The sequence below is a fragment of the Anas acuta genome, chromosome 15, assembly GCF_963932015.1.
Source record: "Anas acuta chromosome 15, bAnaAcu1.1, whole genome shotgun sequence".
Lineage (NCBI taxonomy): Eukaryota > Metazoa > Chordata > Aves > Anseriformes > Anatidae > Anas > Anas acuta.
In genome coordinates, this window is record NC_088993.1 from 1,373,027 (window position 1) to 1,381,113 (window position 8,087).

Genomic DNA, 8,087 nt, shown 5'->3' on the forward strand with positions numbered 1-8,087 from the left:
ACCATTTTTGAAATTATCAAATGTAAAATTCTTTTCTATTTTCTTCTTGAATTAAATGTAATGACCTAGAATTATGTTAATCTGGGAACAAACCAGAAATAATCCTGAGAAACATCTGTTGAAGCAGCATAATTGCTACATGCTAATAAAACATTAATAAAAAGTAAACAGTTTTAGAAATGTCTTTGCTATGAAAGCAAAAATATTCTTATCAGAGATATAAGTGACTTCTACAAATATTTGTTATATAAAGTTCATTTATCACTAGTCTTTATTGACCTATACTAGTTTATTTGGTGCTTCCTTGGTGGAAAGCAAGTGACAACCCTTAAGATGGTGCTCAGTGACTAGAAAGTCCTTTCCAAAAGCAATAGGGATTTGTTTTACAGAGAAGATTGTAAAACCCCAACATTTGTCAGAATATGATGCTTTCTGAAGTAGATTCCTTCCCTTTTCTTGCAGAGATCACTGAGATCAACAAATCATGTCCTATAAAAGTCCTTTAGTGGAGCTAGCTTGTTGTCTGTTTTTTCTAAAATTTAAAATAAGGTGAATTTATGGTGAGTGTTTTCAAAAACAATTATTTAAAATGCTTTAGCATAGATGGCTGCAAAAGTGAAGTTTTTGCTGTTAATTTAAAAGTAGGATTCTAACAGGAAAAAGCCTCAAATAAGATGATTTATGTGAAAATGTAATTTGGAGTCAATCAAGCAATTTTGTTTTACAAAAGACTTATTTAAATTTGATTTCATGAATGAAAATTGCTGGACAAATAAAGTAGTATCAAGCAAATTCTCATTAAAGAAACTTTAAAGGTCATTGTGCTGATGGTCTGCAGGTAAGCAGAGTCATTTCTAGCTGCAGAGTGGATGTTCTCATTAATTGGTCATGCAGAGATACTGGAAAGGTGGCTGATTAATAAGTTTTCCAACTGTTCCTCTATAACAGAATTAGTGCTACAGAGATAAAAGCAGCTTCTGCTAATAGGTTGTTGCCCAGCATTGCCAGGTACATCTGAAGTACTGAAAGCTATCGAGCAAGTGGCAGAGCAGCTGGTCCAGATGGCACTACTGTTGAGATATATGAATGTGGGGAACCTAAGCTGGTAAGGAAGCTCATGACTTACTAAACAAACATGTAGAACCAAAAACTAGTGCTGCAATAGCTGAAGATACTAACATTGCCCATCTATATGGCAAGAAATGAGGTCACTGTGTGATAATTATAAAGGGCCTGTACCTGCTGACCGATGCTGAGAGCTTCTTTATGAGCTGGACTAAATTGAGTCAGGAGTTTGCAGAGAAACCATTTATTTTTAGTTACTGGAGATTCTGTTCTGGTTGTGTCACTGATTACATGATCTTGCTGTAGTGAAAGATCCAGAGGAGCTTTGGATAGAATCACAGCGTGGCTGAGGTTGGAAGGAGCCTCAGGGTCCATATGTTCCCTCCTGCCCCAGCAGGGCCACCCTGAGCAGGGGGGCCAGGCCCATGTCCGGGTGGCTTTGGGACTGTGGAGTCTCCAAGGAGGAGACTCCACAGCCTCTGTGGGCAACCTGGGCCAGGGCTCCAGCACCTGCACAGCACAGAAGTGCCTCCTGGTGCTCAGAGGGAGCCTCCTGTGCTCTGGTTTGTGCCCACTGCATCTAGGCCTGGCCCTGGGCACTGCTGAGCAGAGCCTGGCTCTGTCCTCTGTGCACCCTGCCTTCAGGGATTTGTAGGCATCAGTGAGATCCCCCTGAGCCTCCTCTTCTTCAGGCTGAGCAGGCCCAGCTCAGTCAGCCTCTCCTCACAGGAGAGATGCTGCAGTCCCTTCATCATCCTTGTAGCCTTATGTTGGACTGTGTCCAGTATGTCCATGGCCCCTTGTACTGGGGGGCCCAGGACACAGGACTCCAGGAGTGGCCTCACCAGTGCTGAGCAGAAGGAAAGGATCACCTTCCTCCACCTGCAGGTAACACTTTGCCTAATGCAGCCCAGGAGTCCATTCACCCTCTTTATGGCAAGGGCATGTTGCTCGCTCATTTTCAACTTAGTGTACACCAGGACTCTCAGGTCTTTTTCTGACAGGCTGCTTTCCAGATGGGTGGCCCCCAGGACATCCTGGTGCCTGGGGCTGTTCCTTCCCAGGTGCAGGACTTGCATTTGTAGAAATTAGGTTGTTGGCTCAGTTCTCCAGCCTGGGCAGGTCCCTCTGGATGGCAATGCAACCCTCTGGTGTATTAGAATCTATGCATACAGCAGATCAGTCAGCTCTCAAAATCCCAAAGTGCATTCAACCATCACATGCGAGGGTTTCTGGTTCACTTATTTTTATTACTGATGTTTGTAAGGATATTCAGTTGTTGACTGATTGCCCTGCACATCACAAAGGATTAGTCTGAAAAGACAGAAGATTCATTTCAACTGAGGAGTGTTCTGCACATTTGGTGTCCATATGTAACAAGCTACTGAAGATAGCCAGCAAATTTGGTGAAGAGCTCTCTTAACATTTAAGAATGAATGATAAGATTGTGTTTCACCATAATCAGTCACCATTTTGGTTAAATGGGTATAAATCTCCCCATTGCTATCACTGTTTTAGCCTGCAGTTATGATGCTTGTGCTGATTTTGTGTCCAGATGGTGAGATTTCTGGTTTGCTGCTTCCTGCAGACAAACAGTATCTAATGAGAAGATAAGATATCTGAATTGCTGGAACAGGAACTGACAACCTTCCCAGCTGAGTGTTGGCCATTTAATTTATATATGGACTTGAGAGATTCCCTGAAACACCTTTAATGAAGGCACTGCTGCCAGAGGTGGGGAATTGAAATATTAAATATTATCTCCGAGGCATTCTTAAATAATGTAACAAGAGTTATAACAGCTGGCAACTATAAGCTAAGACAGAATTTAATAGCAATAATTTCATATTTGCTAAATCCACAGCAGTATTACTAGAACTAAGTTCAAATGTGTGTAGCATGGAGAGGAGCACAAGAAAAATGCCTTTCAGCATCCACCTTTACATGTAATGTGTATGGTTGATGCTGGACCAGAGTTGCAGAGAAGTGGATATTCGAGGCCTTAAGTCTCATTGGATAATTATGAATTTTAGCAACAAAGTCTTAATATCTGTCTGTGTTTCTCAATCTCTTGCCTACAACCCAACAAGGCTGTAATAATTCTGACATCCAGACAGCAGTTGTATGAAAGATTTTGATGTCAGAATTGTACATGGGAGAGTACTGTGCTATTCCTTACTCACTTTAGATCCACAGTTTGATCAAAGCAATGCATTAACATAAATGGCTGCTACTGTAAGTAAAACAACGCAATGCTCAAATGTAAGTAGATCAGTTGTTTCGGTCATCAGAAGTAACATGAGCCAGCAGACCTGGTGTACAGCCAAGATGCTACCAGCAGCTTGGCCAAACAGCAGGAACAGTGAGAAGATGTGATTTCTGTGCTGCTTTGTTCAGGAGTAGCATCACAACAGTTGAAATTGTGCTTCAGTTCTGCCTGCAGGAAAAATAATCATGCAGCTTTATTTTTAAGTCATATCCTTCCTGTACTCTGTCAGAGGAGTGGAAAGATGAATTTGAAAGTTAAAGGTTTGGAGAATTTTCCTCTCTGATTTCTGATGACATTGTTTGTTAGTCCATCAAATAATGGCTGATTTAATGGGGAGAGAGCCAACACTATTAAATATAAAGATTTTCTTATCATAACAATTTTCCTTTTGGGTACCTGTACTAGGAGAATCACTACTGGCAGTGAATGGTTCTCCTTGTCATTATTTACAGGAGGTGTTCTGGGAAAAATAAATGTATCATTCCCTCTTTTGACATCACATCACTGTGCCACTTTCTAGGGGAGATTATATGATTTACAGGCTTGAATGTTTTACTTCAGCGCAAAATAAAGTGTTTTGCAATCTGGCAGCTGTTATAAGCTGTAAGCATGATAAAATAACACTATGGGAGATGGAAATTAAGGAGAAAGCAGCAGTAAAAGGACAGCAGAGTATTAATATTAGATTTGGATCAATCTAGCGGAGCTGTCACACAATTCTAACTGTGGAGGATCACTTGCAGTTTCAGACTAGCTGTGCTATTTTCTGTTTCATTTAAGAAACTCAGTGTTTCCAACCCTTCATAACCATGTTGCCCAACATATTACCAGCTTTCAGAGAAGTGAAATAAATCATTATCCTATTCAGTCATGCTAGGCCAGGCACGTACAATGAGGAGGGTGTATACTTGGAAGAGAAGGAAAAGCATGGCAGGAGGATAGCAGATGCCTGGTGTCAGGAGCTGCTGGGATACCTTCCTCTAAGGTGGCCTCACCAGAAAGGTTGACAGGCTGTGGTAATGTTCTGTGGAGGTGGGTGAGGCACAGGGTGAAGAGACCTGACCTGAGAGCAGTTCAAAAGTTCAAAACTTTTAGGACAGTTCACCCTTTTCATCCTGTTGGTTTCCAGCACCAGGGGAAGTGTAAAAGACACTGGAAGAAAATGGGAACTGAGAAATAAGACAGCTTTACGCAAGATAATGTGTCTGACAGCTCACTTGAAGCTACCACTTATCTATCATATGAAGGTGTTGTTTTATTTTCTCTATCACTTCCACGTTGGTATGGAGCAATACTCGTTTTGACGCATTAACTTCAGCAGTGAGATCATCAGTCACAGGGTATTTCTCCTCATGGAGCAGTTCCTGAAAGGGAGGGTGTATTTGGGGTTCTCTGTTGTCTTTTTCCCTCGTCCTGCTGCCGTGTATAGAATTTATTTGGGGGTAACTTAAGCTGAAGTTATTAATGCCCAAATCAACATTGCAAAGCAGTGTGCACTCAGTGAACCCACTTCCTGGCAGTCTTCAAACCACAGGTCCGCTTGTTTCCCACAAACACACTGCACCGTGCTGTCAGATGAATTTGGCACTCAGAACGCAAGCCTTCAGTAACGGCACATATTGGTACACTGTTGGTTAATACTCACCCAAGCAGAAACAATATCTAGGCCTTTCTCTGCAAATTGATAATTACTGCATTGTTAGCTTTGAATTACTTTAATTATCGTTTCTATAGCATTGCATGAAAGGAAGTCTATTATGGCAGCACTTGGCTGTAAGTATTGTAGATATTTTTATGTGTATATGTTGTAAGAAGTAGCTTGTGGAATAAAACCAAACTCATCAGCAATCAGAAAACAAGAACATTGCTATAGATTGGGTTTTGAAAGTGACAAGCTCTTAAACCCCGAGCTAGAAATCAAATTACATAATTGCAATTTGTACTATGGTCCCCTCTCCCTCTCCCTGTCCCTTTCCCTCCTTTTTTTTAATTTTTTTTTTTTAGCGCTGATACATTATTTCTTAAATCAGATGAGACTATTAGCTCACCAGTTGAACATTAGACAAAATGGGGGTGGCATTTGTAAAGATGTGTGCTTGTCTAAAATATATTTTCCAGAAAGTCATCCAAATTTGTCTGGAAGTAGTCAAAAGACGTAGAATCTCACAGAATCTCATACATCTTTTGTCAGTTTCTTCTAGTGGCTCATCAGTTAAGTGTTGAATGGAAAACAAGTCGTTAACCATCCCAGCTTTGACCTCTGAACATAGCTTTTTACTATACTTTTCTCTTTGATTAAAAAGCTCCTTACCCCCGTACCTTCCTTCTCATAATTCAGTGAGTGCTTTTAGACAATAATTTTCTAACCTTGAAGAAATTTTATTATTCCATAATTAAGAGTAAATACACAGAGTAAATACTGATCTTCACGTCAGTATTGTTTAATTAGGGAGAAACGTAAGAAAAACCTGTGTATTCCATATGCTGATTATTTTGACAAATATGTACAATAAAACTTGTTTAATTTAGTTTACTTCCTAGATTTTTTAATCAAAATTCTTTAGTAGTAACAACCTAGCAGAACAGTATTTTGATAATGTAAAGAAAAAGGTCAAGACAGGAAGAGATTGTGTGAACTTATTTAAATAATTACAGGAAAGGCTAACAAAACCGGAGAGGATTTATATTGGCATTATGCACAAAATAACATTAAAAAGAACTTAGCTCACAGGTGAGCTAAATGACCTGTGAGGTTCATGGAAAAGATTTAGAATTAGTAAAATCAGTGCTAAGCATCTATCAGTTTACTTAAAATTCAAACTCTGCATTCTCAGGCAGTCAGCATTCCCATTGGCAGAAGCTTAATTTTGATTAAGTACCATTTGACATTACAAATGTAAGTAATTTATTCTTCATTGTCATTGATCCTATCTGGAAGTTCAACCCCTGGGGGCTTTGAGATATTCTTTCAACCCATTGATGCTTCCAATAGTGAATGATGTAGAAAGGACCATTTTGGATTTTTGGTTTCATTTGGTTCACTACTTTGAACACAAATCATTCAAAATATTTGCTGTCCTTGGTGTTGCACTTCTAGATGGCACTGCTGTATTGCTTTTATTTTCTAATCCTATCAAACTTACCTGTTTCTCTTTTAAAATATTTATATAGTGAAATGCAAACCTATGGGTGGCTTAAATTTTAGCTGTTGTGTAGATCAGGATATTGACCAAAATGTCCATCTTTATATTTCTTGTGCTAAATGTTCACAGTGTGTTCAGTTCTTGTTCTGTTTGTTTTGCAACTTGAATCAGCCACTGTAGCAGTGAAAAATACATAAAACATTCTTTAAGGCTATTTGACTTAATGCCATCTACCTTGCTTTGCATGTAAATCTGTGCATCAACCTTGCCTGCAAGTCTAAAAATGCAACCTAGTAAAAATCTCCTTAAATATCTAGTATTATTGAAGTGATCAAAAGTCATCTGAGATTTTTTTTAGACTTCACAAATTAGTACACACAAAATCACTACAAAAACCAACTGTATGTGTACAGATCCTACAATTTCCAGGCAGGAAAAAATAAGGTGACATTAAAACTTGTTTACTGCTTCTGCACATTGAATGTACATCAACTTCTCAGCTTCATTTAGTTTCTTTGGTGGAAACTGACCAAAGCAAAAGCTAATAAATCTAGCACCTATGCTAAGGCATTCATTTTTGGGGTTAAACTGACATCTACTGGTGTCCTGTATACAATATACAATACACATATTAAAGTACACAGTATACATATACAATATACTGTGTACTTTACTGTTTCGTGACGCTGTCAGATGACTCAGCAGGGTGGAGAAAAGCCTAACAACCGAATACCAAGGGTGGGGCTGCTTCATACATCATACCACCAGAAAGGTGACAGACCTACGTAAATTTTCTGAATTTGTCGTGTGGCCTTTCTTCTCTCTCTCTCTTTTTTTTTTTTTTTTTAACAAGTTAAATATATCATCTTCAGAGCACAGCTCACGGAGTGGTGGAGATGATCAAGATTTCTCTCCATTTCTAGCTGTGTTTCCTCAAGCATGAAATGAGTTCATGCTGCGTGTCCCCACCCAACCACTTGGTCTACTGTGGTGGACTCCAGGAAGAGTGGGTCAAGCTGTCCCTTGCTTCACTCTGCATCGTCAGAAAAGGACTGGAAAGGGAGGAACTGGTAAATGGTGCGATAGGTGGGCAGGATGAGGGGTAAGGAGAGGAAATAACACTCGTGTGCTGCTAAACTGATGCTGTTAGTGGCCTAACCACCAAGCTGCATGTGGACAGAAGAGTGGTAGGGCAAAATGGAACATTGGGGTCTGCAGAGAGGGGTAAAAGCTGTAGCATGAGGCAGCCTGTGATGAGATATAAGCAATAAATACAGCACTGGCAGTAAGAAGGCTTTCAGATGAGGCTCATGCCTTACTGCACCCCAGGAGAAGCGTTTAGTCCTGGCTTCTCTCTGCTGTGGCTTCTAAGCTGCTCACATCCATCTGGCAAAGGAGATTCAGTTACAAAGAGCACAGTTACTCCAGTTTTAGCAAAGCCAGGGCACCAAGGCAGAAATTACACATATCCTGCTTCTGAGATAAATATCATGATCTATTATGTGATTTCTTGACAATGATGAAAAGTTAAGTCACGTTTAAGTCACATGTAAGTCATGTTCTACCCTCTGGGTCAAATGCTAACAAGCAGGAAGGACTGACTGCTGCCA